This window comes from Eretmochelys imbricata, chromosome 2, assembly GCF_965152235.1.
Source record: "Eretmochelys imbricata isolate rEreImb1 chromosome 2, rEreImb1.hap1, whole genome shotgun sequence".
In the NCBI taxonomy this organism is placed as follows: Eukaryota; Metazoa; Chordata; order Testudines; family Cheloniidae; genus Eretmochelys; species Eretmochelys imbricata.
In genome coordinates, this window is record NC_135573.1 from 208,258,382 (window position 1) to 208,272,461 (window position 14,080).

The window sequence follows — 14,080 nt, forward strand, 5'->3', positions numbered from 1 at the left end:
TGCTGCTTCCGGGAGCCACACAAAGCAAGCCCCAGACCCTGCTCCCCAGCAGGAGCTTGAGGGCTGGAATAAAACATTTGAAGGGCCAGATGCAGCCCCCAGGCCGTAGTTTGCCCATCCCAACCTATAGTCTGCTGCTGAATGCTTGGCTTCTGTGGTTTGGTGCTTAGAACCCCTAAATCTCCTGTAGAAAAGGTCACCACAGTGATAGCTGCCTACTCAAGCCTTCAGTGGCTTGTGTGTGTGTGGAGAGGGAGTGTGTGTGTGTGTGTGTGTGTATTTCAGTTAGGAACATTCTTTATCTGCCTATGTTGCCAATATTGATACTGAAAATCTGCCCATGAGTGCAGATTGCTGCAGTGGCACTAGGGTGGCCAACTGTCTAATACACAAACCCAAACACCCGTGCCTCTTCTCCGAGGTCCCACCCCATGCACTTCATCCTCCCTCCCTCTGTCGCTTGCTCTCCCCCACCCTCACTTACTTTCATGGGGCAGGGGGTTGGGGGGACCTAAAAGTGGCAATACTTCAACAAAAAAACTTCAAAAACAGACTCCAACGAGAGACTGCTGAATTGGAATTAATTTGCAAACTGGATACAATTAACTTAGGCTTGAATAGAGACTGGGAGTGGATGGGTCATTACACAAAGTAAAACTATTTCCCCATGTTTATCCCCCCTACCCACCCCCCACTGTTCCTCAGACGTTTTTGTCAACTGCTGGAAGTGGCCCACCTTGATTATCACTACAAAAGGTTCCCACCCACCCCCCATCCCCCCGCTCTCCTGCTGGTAATAGCTCACCTTAAGTGATCACTCTGGTTACAGAGTGTATGGTAACACCCATTGTTTCATGTTCTCTATGTATATAAATCTCCCCACTGTATTTTCCACTGAATGCATCCGATGAAGTGAGCTGTAGCTCACGAAAGTTTATGCTCGAATAAATTTGTTAGTCTATAAGGTACCACAAGTACGCCTTTTCTTTTTGCGAATACAGACTAACATGGCTGCTACTCTGAAATCTGTCATTTGCTTTTAAGATACTTTTTTCTTTCAAGCATTCTTTTTTTTTTCATTATAAGGTTAACTTTAAAAAATTACAAGATATAAATGAAGTTTGTTCTTAGAGATAATGTCAAGCAAGCATTATTAGCACACAGGATTTCAGTTATAACTTAATAAGATTTACATGAGCATGGCTAAATCCCACTAAAAGTATATTGCATAGTAAAAGCATTCGTACATTTGCAGGCACAATTTCTGTAAGAACGTGCACAATAAGACTTCAAAATAAATACCCACTGGCATGGCTCAGCTTTGCTGGCCAGAGCATTGGGGTAGAACTCACTATCCACCCACTCCATGCCTACCTTCTCTATGAGGATGGGGGGGTTGCGAGGGAGTTGGTGCTGTGTATTCTTACTCATGGTCTGGGTAGCCTTCACACAGGGATTTAAGGAAGGGAGTGTTTCTTATATGGGCATATAATCCAAGCTATAATCTAGCCCTGAGTGTGAAAAGATTACAAGTCTAGCACATGGAGCATACCTTCACCCTACAAACCTTTGTCTGGGTTGTCTTAGCCATCTAGCCTTCAACCAAGCCATGTTGTCTGTTAGGCACTGGCTAAATTGCTCAACCAGATCAGGTGAGATGGAGGTATAAAGCTGGATGCCAGTTGTATCCAGGAGGCACCACAATTCATATCTCCTCCTCATAAGAGTATGAGACCTAGTGATATACCATCTTCCTGATTTAATTAATACTTAGACCTTTCCTCTTCTAAAGAGTGTGATAAATGTAGTCAATCATCACAACACTCTAAATGGATATTATCTCAATTTCACATATGGGAAACTGGAGCATGAAAGTTGAGTGACTTGCCCAAGACCTCAGAGAAAGTTAATGTCCGAGTCAGAAACAGAATTCAGCAGGTTTCTTTGGTAGAGGAGAACATTGGTAATTGGTAGAACATGTGACCATTAAAGCATGCTATCAAGCTGAGATATGGAGGAGGAATGCTGAAAGCTGGGGCCAATACTGCATTATACAGTTGAAATGCAGAATGCTTATTTCTTAGAAATGTATTGCTGAAGAGCATATGTTATCAAGTGTGGGTGGCAGTGAAATCTTTTCTGAAGGATTTTTTTTTTAAATGTGGATTTGTAATTACTTATTGCCAGATATTTTTAATATTTTTCTCCCCTTTTTGGGGGTGCAAATATAATAACTTAGTAGGCTTGACACTTAGAGTACAAGCTCTACCCAACTGCCCAATACAAGCAGGAGATCAGGAGGCCTTCTCTCAGTACAGTCTATTCCTGTCAGAAATGTAGTACTTTGAATTGAATTGGTGGACTTTCAGCATCAGTAGTCAGAGTTCCCGGAAGTGAGCTTGTCTTGACTACTACGTTACTGGTGCTCATTGTTTAACTCCACAATGATGTTGGTGTGCCATAAATGACTGATTCTACACTAGACTGTACAAATCAAGATCTGTTTTGTGGAATATTTTAAATATTGTTTTGATTCTACACAAACACGGTCTTTCCCGTTTGGATATTTACCTGCTAATAACCAGTAGGTGGGAAATACAAGAAATATAAAATTTGACTAAGAAAGATGGCTTGATCACATGTAACTTTTAAAAGTTAATATGTTAAGTATGACTGTCAAGTGTTCATGAAATTCAAAAAATAATGCAATGTTATAGAAAATATTTCTTTTCTTTCTGTTGCATATGAAAAAGACAGACACTTTGGACCAAATAGTGCAGTATTCTACACATTGTAGATCAACTAAGAAGGAGGAGGCATGCTGCTAGATGACTTGCTGTTCATGTTTAAATAGAAATGTATTCTGTTCTCTAACTGTTTCGGTGCTAGTGAGGAGAGAGTAATCTCTATGTAGCTCAATTTAAATGGGTTCTGAAGTTGATTCTCCCAAAGAGAGGGAGGGAGCCCAGAAAAGAAAAGGAGTTATGAGTCTTCACAAAATCTGCTCATTCACCCTTTAACATGATACTGATACTGATGCTGATGATAGCCACGCTGAAAGTTATCTGGTGGGTTTTTCTGGTAACTTGTGGGGGAGCAGAAATTTGTGAGGCTGGATTATATGGGGAGTTTCTATTTGGTACTGTCAATTGGATTTGACAGAATACACATCGCATTGTTAATTAATTGCCCTCTTCTCCCCAAACCCTTCTAACTGGTGAATAATTGCTGCGTTCCCATCCCTGCCACTGTCCAGACATCAGACAGACATTTCCCTCCTTCCCCATCCCTAGAGACAACACCAATCCTTAAATGAAAGAGACTGGTTATTTTTACTAGGTATTTAGGTTTCTTCTCCATCACTGAAGAATTTAATTTGCTTAAATTACAGCATTTACATTGCTTGTTTTTCTAAAACAACTTTTTTTTTTACCAAGGTAGTTTTATGAAACTGTAGGAACTAAAACCACACTAGCTGAAAGAAAAGATCCAGCAGTGCTCCAGAGGGACAAATAGAGTACACTCCACTATTTTTATTAGAAGGAGCCCCAAAACTACAGCTTACAATTTCAGATCCTCTGTGGGAAGGTGAAGAATATTGTTTCTAATCATCTAGTATTCTCCCCTTCTTCCATTCCAGTGAGGAATTTATTCCCCCTCCTTCCTGCACGCACACCCATATGCCCCTTCCTGATCCGCTTCAGTCAGAACTGTCCTCTTTATTTTCTGCTATATCAAGACAGTGTTGGCCAGCCACCTCTTTCCCCTTTGCCTCAGGGTCTCTGCAGCTGATCTCATAGGACAGGACAGTCCTTTAATCAGATTAAGTGAAAAGAAACTGTTACAAAGCACAGGGGAGAAAGGGATCTTGGCAGACGTTTTGTGGAGTAGTGGGGTACGCGTTACCAGTTTCTCAAACTCAAGCAAGCAGGGAGTGCTACCACAAGTGCACTCGGGCCCCAGAGAAAGGGAAATTTATTTGGGACTGTGGTATTGTGCGACTGATGGAATAAGGGCACCTCCTGGGATCAGAGTATTTAGTCTGATGTGATGTGACTGCTCCTTCCCACAAAGCAGCATATGGCACTGGTGACACTTATGTAAAGATCCCCGTGATGCAGACCAGAAATCGTTATGGCTTGAGAGATTGGTTCGAGTGGGGTTGCGGAACTTTCATTTTAGGACAGTCTTCCTTCCGTCGCTAATCCTAGTGCCCTGTTTCTGGCAGCCTGAATACATTTGCAGCATGACCCTGAAAACACTGACAATTTAATCCCTTCCCAGGAAATGGGACTGACCTTCACCTTTAAGCCTCAGTAGTTGGTGTGAAATGATTTCCATTTCCACACCTCCCACCCCCACCCCCCGTAATGCAATATAATATTAGGCCATAATTTTAAATATATTTGAGGGAGGGAAAAACATCATTATCTTTTTCAAAGTTTAAAATTGACATGTACAAAATAAATAGTGTGGATGGGAAAGCAATACATTTGTGAAATAAGCAGATACAGTAAGGAAAGGCACTGAGAGCTATATTAAAATCTTGTACTAAAAAGAAAATTCAGTAACTTTTGCCAAAGTTATGAACCATAACAAATGCTTTAGTTGCTGCTGATGCAAAACCTTATCCTCCACGAAGCCGCTTTCTATTTTTGGCACTTTAAAACATGCAGTACATCTGGCTGCATTTTATACTAGAAGGAAGTCTGGCTTCAACTATATTCAGGCATCGATCTGAGAGCCACTCAAACTCGTTACTTCATTCTTTTCTCCAGAAACAAAATATAGCCTTGAGGAGTTTCTGATGTGCTGTGTGGTAGAAAATCAGGGGGGTTTTATTTGATGAGTTAATTTAATGCCAGGTTACCAGACCTTGAGACCAAAGTCCTTCAGAACTGTTCCATGGCTGACCCAGACCGCAGCAGTGCAAATTTCTTCTGCTGACCTGCCTCAGCCCTTGGCCTTTGTTGTCACTGCTGTCAGAGGTAATGGTTTTGCTCATTCTGTGTTGATGTTGGTCCACAAGGAAGTCAATTTTTGTTCTAACTGAAGTCGCTTTCTGCCGCAGCATTGCATTTTTGCATCCCTGCCAGTCTGGACCCGGACTGTGCTGCTGCTATTTACTTTTTTTTAATGTAATTGAGCTTCTCCAAACTTAACCTTAGTTTTGAGTCCCCAGCAGGGGTAAGAATCAGCAAGAGAACATGCTATAAATGCTGCCTGTAACTGTGAAGAAATCTTATGTTCCCGCTCTGATATTTCAGACAGATTAGAACAGAGAGACAGCCAGACTGATTTATTTGACTTCATTTTAAGATCATTGGCTGAGCAGACCTGTCTAACTGCAGTAGTTCCTTCGAGCAGCATACGACCATAGATCCTTTTTCTCTTTTTCTTTTTTTTTTTCTCAAGATGAGACAAGTTGTGGATAAATTGCAGGCCACATCAGTTCCGTTCTGTTCAGCGTGGTGTGCTCTTTAAGGGGCATAAGATTCAAATCAAGGGAAAATTGCATCTTCCAAAAGAAAAGGAGAGACCAAGGAAATCAAGGGTTCATCTGGGAGTTATTTGATTCCTGGACCTTCTACATGTCTGAGGTCTTTCATCGTTGCTCAAGTGTTGATTATTACTGCAGGACAAGAACCTGCTAGTGGCTGTGTGATCACCCACCTCTCACCCTAACCATTTGGGAACTATAGAAACTGCCTTTTCCTATTGCCACATATCTCTAGGGTGACCATATTTCCCTATGCTGAATACGGGACACCTGGTAAAATTACTCCTTCAAGCGAGTTCAACGACAATCGTACAAACATTCAAATTAACATTAAGTTGACTGAGCCTCTGTTAAAAAGAAATACTGGGTAGTTGGCTTCTTTTTATTTACCTTTTTACATGGGGAGGGTTGACACACACCCCAACCCCCCCCCACACACACAGACAGGGAGGGGTGACACACACATACTCCCGCTGTGTGAGAGAGGAGTATGGGAGTGACCGACCAACCTGACCCTCCATGCCTGGCTGAGCCCCCGGACAGAGCTGCCTCTTCTGGTACCTGGCATCACATCTTCCTGAGGTAACACATATGGGGGGCATGCAGGGTCACATGCCCCCCTGCCTGATTTCTGCCAGAATGTGGCCAGCAGCAGCCTTTCGGCACTGTGCAGGAGGGAAGGGATAGGAGCTGCTTCCAACCGCAGGGGAGGAAAAGTGGGGGTGGGGGGAAGGGATGACCTGGCCTGTGTCTTTGCAGAGCTCATCTCTCTCCCACTGCTCCGGTGTGGCTGGAAACAGTTTGTCCCTTCCTGCCTGCATAGTGTCAAAAGGCAGTTAACACCTCCAGGTGGTTGCTGGCCACCAACATAATTCAGCCACCTCCTGTCCCCTGGTTACCGTGCAGGCAGGAAGGGGTTAAGCCCTCAGGATGCATGGTGCACCAGGGCCCAGGGAGCCTCACTGCAGGGCAGTGCCGTAGCCAAGTTCTAATATCGGGGAACGAACACACAAAAAAAGGCACCATCCAACATATCAAATTACTAATTACATACTTTTAAATTCATTATACATATTTATTTTGTACTTAAAATAAAAACACAAGAATAATATTGTTTTACAAGTACATGCTTTGCATTTAAAATATAAAAACAGTTTTACAGTATGACATCTATTTATATTGTATATAAAATCAAAACATAATAAAAACGTGTTGTTTACTTATTTTATATTTCAAAGATAAGATCAAAACAATATGATCTATGAAGCAACTACAACAGCCTCTTTCGTCTAAGCTTCATTCTAGCAAAGTTATCTATTACTTTATAATAATCTATTTCAGTAGCCAATTGTCTTTCAATGGAGAGCAAAGCAAACCCAGACAATCTATCTTCACCCATTGTAGAGCGCAGGTAGGACTTTATAAGTTTGTCGGCTAAAGGATCGTTCCGCCAACTGCTCTACTTATTGGCAAGGTCAGAAAAATGTGGGACAATCTTGAAAGGTTAGGATAAATGGAACACATCATTGGCGATCATGAATTTCAGTACACTGTTGATGGTGAGTTTCTCGTCGACGCTTGACTTTACCCTAGTGCTAGTGCTCATTATCTCTTTGTACATGTCTTTAAATGAAAGAAACTCTTCCACAATTTTGGTTTGACTGTCGATCACATCTGAGTATGTCTGCCAAAAATTCTAATTTGTTCACATTATCCTCTTTGTCAAAATGCTTTGGATCTAAACCACTAAATTTGGCAGCCACATTTTTAAACTGCTTGAATCTTTTACTCGTGCTATTTATAATAGAATCTAAGGACACTAAGTAGGATTCTGAATTTCTCCCGGGCATCAGATATTCCTTCTTCATCCTCTGCAATTTCCTCATGGAATCTTTTTCTCTCTTACATATTCTGTGCTGCTTATATTCCGTAGTAATATCACATTTTTGAGCCAACTCAGTGGATTCATTCTCAATCTGCTTGAATTCAGATTCAAATTCACTTTGAATGTTTTGCATATCATTTTAAAAAATCTGAAGCAAACAAGAAGCTGTTACCAGATCTAGACTACTTTTCTGTAAATATGTGGATAAATGGAAAGCCTTCTCTAGCACTTTACTCCAGAATATAAGAACAACTAAGAATTCGTAAGTATCGACTGTTGCCAGAATACCCTTTGCCTCAGTGAGCTGTTTAGGCCTACAGTTTATCTCACCATCCACAATTCTTTGCAGGGCAATTACTAGTGCTGGAAAATTTTGCAAGACTGCCTCTACTGCTGACTTTCTAGACGCCCATTTGGTATCGCAAAGTTTCTTTAGAGTTAATGCAAAAGATTTGATAAGATTGCATTGTTCTTCTTTTAGTAAACTGCCAGGAAAAAGAAATATACAGACTTTCTAGAGTTCCAAAAAACAACCGAGTTTGAATATTGGAGCTTAATGCATCAATCAGAATTAAATTAAAAGTATGCGCACAGCAGTGTGTAAAGAGTGCATTTGGAGCAATTTCCCATATGCTAGTTTGGAGACCTGATATTTCACCCGACATGTGCTTGCTCCATTGTAAGACTGACCGTAACACATAGTTATTGATAGCCCCAAGTTTTTGATTGCTGAAAGAAGAATGTTGAAAAAATCTTCAGCACTTGCTCCAGGTAATTCGCTGAATTGTATAAATCGTTCCACTGCATCACCGTTTACTGTTCCATATCATAAGGATAAAGAAAATTGATCAGTAGAGTCAACAATTAAGGCAAAGTACTTTGATTTCAGCTACTATCTTTGATAGAAGTTCGGCTGATAAGGACTGTATCAGATCATTTTATGTGTCAGGACTGAGATGTTGCATTTCGATCACTCAGTAATAAATGTTGTTCCAGTAATGTATCATTTTTAGCCAACAGCTTAATAAGTTCCAAAAAATTGCCGTCATTTGTACTTGGGGAACCTAAATCTCGATACTCGCGATGACCACGGAATGCCAATCCCTGAATTCCCAAAAAGAGAACTGCATCTATAATACGTCATAAAATCATCCTATTTTTTCTATCTCTTTCCTTTCCACTATTAGAAGACCAGCCAAGACTGTTCTATCATTGAACAAATGGAATTTGGTAAGGAAAAGTTCTTTCTCTGCTTTTTTATGACTTTCACTTTTTTCATGATTTTCAGTTTTGTGCATACCTTTAGCAAAATTCTTGCAACCAGTTTTTGGATCACTTCAAGCATCCGACCGATTTGCAAAAAGCCAACAAGCAAAACAAATCATAGTGTTTGCTCTTGGTGAATAAACCAGCCAGTGCCAGTCAACTGTACGAATACTTGTTTTTGTTTGTACCAAGTTGCACTGAAATGACGTCCAGCTTCATCTTTTGGAAAACTGTCAAAATTATCTTTAAGTCCTGGCTGACAAGGGCCTAACTCAAGCAGAGCACGTACTAGATCAGGTGTTACAGGTGTGTCACAAAACAAGTGTGGATCTGTTGGGTATTCCCTATGTGTGTCAACGATAGCACGGAGTCTTACTGTGTCATTCTTGTCCTCTGCATGATAGTCTGCTGAAGTAATCAGGTCTTCTGAGGACTCTACTTCCACTACCTGTGCAGCCGCAGCAGCCTGGATGCTGTAAGCAGCTCCTAGGTTGAAGGTAGGTACTAACAAGTCTTCAGATGGTTTTACCTCTGGTGAAGCCGCAATGGCCAGGGCACTTTCTCCAGCTCCTGGGCTGAAGGTAGGTAGCAAGTCTTCAGAATGTTCCACCTCTGGTGCAAAAGACGTCGTGGGTGTGTCGAATGAAAAGTAGGCCTCCAACCTCACATATTTTGATGATTCTTTTACTCGATTTGCATCTTCCTTCATCTTCTTTCTGTCCCACCTGGATAGTTTCTTCTTAGTGCGCTTATCCATCCTTTATCAGAAACAAATAAAATAAATATGAACAATATACGATTGTTTTAAAATGTGATTTATTTAAAAAACTGTCCACACAGCAGCCAGGTCAATTTCACAGCTCTATGAATTTGATGCCCGTCAAATTGGGTCAGCAAAGTTGAAAAGGCACCACTTCATTCAAAACTAGAGGAGAAGCGAAAACAATCCACACACTAAGAAGTAATCAAACAGACTGAACTATTTGAAATTATCCAAAGGGTTCAGCATTTCTTTACACTGCAGGAAACCATTCTTAGGAGTATGCACAGTTGTGTGGGTGCCTGGGTGAGTGAGTGTACGTGTCAACCGATTTAAAAAAGCGCTGACAAAAGGGCAAAGACAAAATGTTTAAAAAAAAAAAATTGTGGGCCTCTTGGCCCTTGCAAGGGATTCACGTGTTACAAGACTGATGCTGGAGTGGTAAAGTGTTACAGATATACAGACAACATTTCTACCGCATTTGATTATGGGATGGAAGCTTGTCCAGAAGAAAATGAGACCGCTCAAAAATTACTTGGAGGTACCTGTATCGGAATGTGCTCTTTCGTCGGCGTTCTTTTGTCAGCACTTTTTTTGTCCTGCGTCACACAGGCGCCAACTTTCCTTGGTGCCGGTGGGTGCTCGTGCCCCTGCCCTGCCCTGACTCCGCCCCCTCCCTGCCCCTATTGGACCCCTCCCCAAATCCCTGCCCTGGCCCTGCCTCATTCCCCCTCCTTCCCCACCCCCGGCTTGCCGCACGAATCGTAAGCGCTGGGAGTCAGGGGGAGAAGCAGAAGGCGGCGGCACACTCAGGGGAGGAGGAGGTGGAGCGGAGACGGAGGTGAGCTGGGTGAGGGGGCAGAGCAGGGACTGGGGAGCTGCCAGTGGGTGCTCAGCACCCACCAGTTTTTCCTTATGGGTGCTCCAGCCCTGGAGTCGGCACCTAAGGTGCCACTTTTGGAGAATGTGCTCAGTGGGGAGCGGCTGCTTCCCCCTCCGCCCCCCCGAGCTACATTACTGCTGCAGGGGCTTCAGCGAACCCAGCCAGAGAGGTGACTCAGCAGGGGAGGCTGCCTAGGGGATGGAGCAGCCCCGTGTTCCATGGAGACAGGACCCAGGGGAGGGGCGGGGCAGGTGGGTGGTGAAGAGGGTGCTAAGCCCCTGGCTTGGGAGCTGCTGTGGAGCCTGCAGGTTCAGGGTGTGAACAGGCTGGAAATCGCTCCCCGCCCCCGACCATGCCAGAGCTTAGCTGAGGGGCGGAGAGGCTTCTCCGTGCCAGCACTGTGCGGGGCTTTGGCATGTGCAGGGCTTGCCTCCTCCTGGCCAGTGCCCCAGGCCCAGCCAAAGGCAGTGGGGGAAGGAAGGGGGCTGCAGGCCAGGCTGTTAGTAAGCTGGATGCTCCGACCAGGGGCTGGTTCTCTGCACAGTGCTGGGAGCAAGAAGCGTCCCATTGTAGGGGATATGGAGGAGCAGCAGTACTGGAGGTAAAGCAGGGAGAGAAGAGCAAGAGGGGGAGCATGTAAAGGGTTGATGGGTGGGCAGCAGCTGCCACCTGCCCACACTCGCCAGCCACTGGAACTTGCAGCCAGTGCCAGCCAGAAACAGGACAGGGGCAGAGCCCTGCTGGCTGAGAGCCGGTACACAGTGGGGGCTGCGCAGACTGGCAGAGGGAGCGGCTGGCTCCACGTGCTGCATCTTCACACCACCACCAGCCTTGCATACCCACCCCCATTGTCGGCCACTGGACATGCCCCCCACTCCTCCCCCAGCCACTTGCTGCTGGTGGGCGAGTGGTTGGCGAGCAGGGATCCGGCTAGCGGCAGGACCCGCCAGTCCTGATGAGGGGGAGACAGCAAGTACGGGACAATTTGTCTGTTTTTAAGAAAAAGTCGGGACACCTGCAAAAGGGCTTAAATACGGGACTGTCCCTTTAAAAACCAGACATCCAGTCATCCTACATATCTCTGAAAGTTCAAACAAGAAGTCTTGTGACCTTAAAAGCATTTTCTTGTGTTTTGCCAATCCAGATTCCTATTGGAGCTGATGCCAGCTCCGACTGTTGTTCAGATTTGGAGAAATATGAGATCTGAGAAGACCCCTCTCCTGATCTCAGCTTTTCAATCACCCTGACCCCGAAGAGCATGGCAAGAAGCGTGTGCTATTCCTCAGTGCATTTACTTGAGCTATTGCAAACAAATTTATGCCTCCAAATTGATGCATTTTGATGAGCCTTCTTTCTAGTCTTTCCTCATCACCTCATGTGCCCCCATCTGCTATGACCCTCTCGTCACCTGTGGACTCCACTTCTTTGTAACCTTCCCCCTATACAAGTGTCCTGATTCCCCTGTGCTCAGGTGTTGTCCAACCTGGAAATTGGATAGTATTCTGAGGAAAAGATTAGGCATGAGCTCTATTATGCTCTGATCCTTTTCAATATGTTCTTGTTGGTTGAGAGGAGTGCAGATTTAACTATGAATAACTAATTTGAAATGATAAGGTTCAGCTTCTCTCCCACCCATCCCAAGTGAAAGTGTTTGTGGTTTGCTAAAGAGCTTATGTGAACATGCTTGGTTTGTTTTCTTCTATGACCATTAGATCAGTAGAAAGTACTGTAAATCTCCTGCACTTAGGAAATTATTTGCCTTCCAAAAGATTGAAGACCTTTCTATCAGATCTATTCTCTGCTTATGCTTAACAAAAATGCACAAGGACTGAACCCAGATGATCAAGGACTTCCTCAAACTTGTCAAAAAAACAAATGATCTGTAGTGCACTAAGAAGGCTCCATGTTCAGTAGTTCAGTTCTTATTGGATTTATTCTTTTTCATTATAGGCTATGATGTTGGGTGCTGCTATCAAGTATGTTTGGGCTAAAGCAGTGGGCGACAGTTGCTATGTATAATGCTTGCTTGGGAATTTTTTTCTCTGAAGGGAGTAATTTAATTGATGGGGAAGCCAATACAACTCTTAAGCAGTTGGCTCATTCCAAGGATAAAAATCTGTAGAAATACCAAGTACGTTTTCAGTCTTTTAGCTACATTGGTAGGCTCTCCAGCCAAGGAAGACTTCAGTTAAATCCAGCAGCTTTTCTCTAGGTTTTTTTTCTTGAGCACCAAATTCGAAAGCAACCCTTGTAAAGCTGAGCTTAGTGGAAAATTCTTCCTTAACAAGGAAATTTATCCATTAACCTTTTGCAACGGTTAGTATAATTGTGACATTTTAACGTATTCCCGTTACTTAACTAATGTAATTGAAAATCACTGGTTTCCTGTTGAAAACAGCACTTGCTGTCAACTACTGTACTTGCATTCTGTTGTGTGCAGTGTTTCAGTTTACACTGCATAACTGTATGCTTTAGTCAGATTACAGTGCTGAAGCTAGAATGAAATTAAATGATTGAACACTTCTGTAAAGCATGTCCACTTCTCTGATATATGATGCGGACAGCTTGGAGCTACTCCAGTGGTGCAAAGATGTTGTTTAGGTTTAGGACTAGTCTCTAAAACTTGGGTGGTGCAGTGTGAGGCTGGACTTCCTTATGCCCAGCTGCCAGAACAGCCTTTTCAGGCCAGACTAGCATCCAGATGGTGCCAGGATTACATAGCACTGCTTTCTTCTGGGGTGGCACCTGGGGCTCTTTGACAACGTCTCTGTGAGTCACTTTCTGTTTTTAGCCTGAGAAACTTACTGAAAAATCCTGGATGAGGTCAGAACGTTTTTGGGCAGAATGATGACGACATGAAAGAAGCCTTGACTTTTTTCCAAACCAAGTGTAGCAGCACTTCACTGGGCAAAAGAACCTTCAAGACTAAGTAGGGAAGACGTAGTCTATGTTAAAGCTTAGTCTCCAGCTTCATAGCCTCATACAGCATTTGCTGAGTTTCCTGGGAGCTGCTTCCTAATATCATGCTTCTTCAATGATTTAAAATGGCTGGGATTATGTGAGAGTCAATAGACCCCAATAGACTCCAACCCCTTAGAGGTTGGAGTATTCCATCCTGCGTCACCATGGAGGCAGTTTCATTATAGACTCAATCACCTTTAGTATAGAAAGGATGGTGGAACATACACTTTCTTTGGCTTTAAAGAGTATACATTAATACATGTTGTTGGGATTCCCTCGGAGACTTACCTACACGCACCGCGAAAAACCCACAACACCTTTATTTATGAAATTATAGCCTGCTTTAGTTTTTGCATATATCTCTAGCAGTAAATAGTCAACTAAGGCCATGGTTCTCAACCAAGGGTACCCCCTGGAAGACCTCTGCATATGCATACATCAACTCCTCTAGATATTTGCCTAGTTTTACAACAGGCTACATAAAAAGCACTAACTAAGTCAGTACAAACTCAAATCTCATACATACTGTCAAGGTTCCTCCCCCACTCTGAACTCTAGGGTACAGATGTGGGGACCTGCATGAAAAACCTCCTAAGCTTATCTTTACCAGCTTAGGTCAAAAACTTCCCCAAGGTACAAAATATTCCCCCCGTTGTCCTTGGACTGGCCGCTACCACCACCAAACTAATACTGGTTACTGGGGAAGAGCTGTTTGGACGCGTCCTTCCCCCCAAAATACTTCCCAAAACCTTGCACCCCACTTCCTGGACAAGGTTTGGTAAAAAAAGCCTCACCAATTTGCCTAGGTGACTACAGACCCAGACC

The 14,080-nt window shown here is 43.4% G+C and overlaps 1 protein-coding gene across 7 annotated transcripts in view; it reads left to right on the forward strand.

Moving 5' to 3' along the window:
- Positions 1 to 14,080, forward strand: part of OSBPL3 (oxysterol binding protein like 3) — a 136,714-nt gene that overhangs the window by 50,162 nt on the left and 72,472 nt on the right. The window lies entirely within an intron of this gene.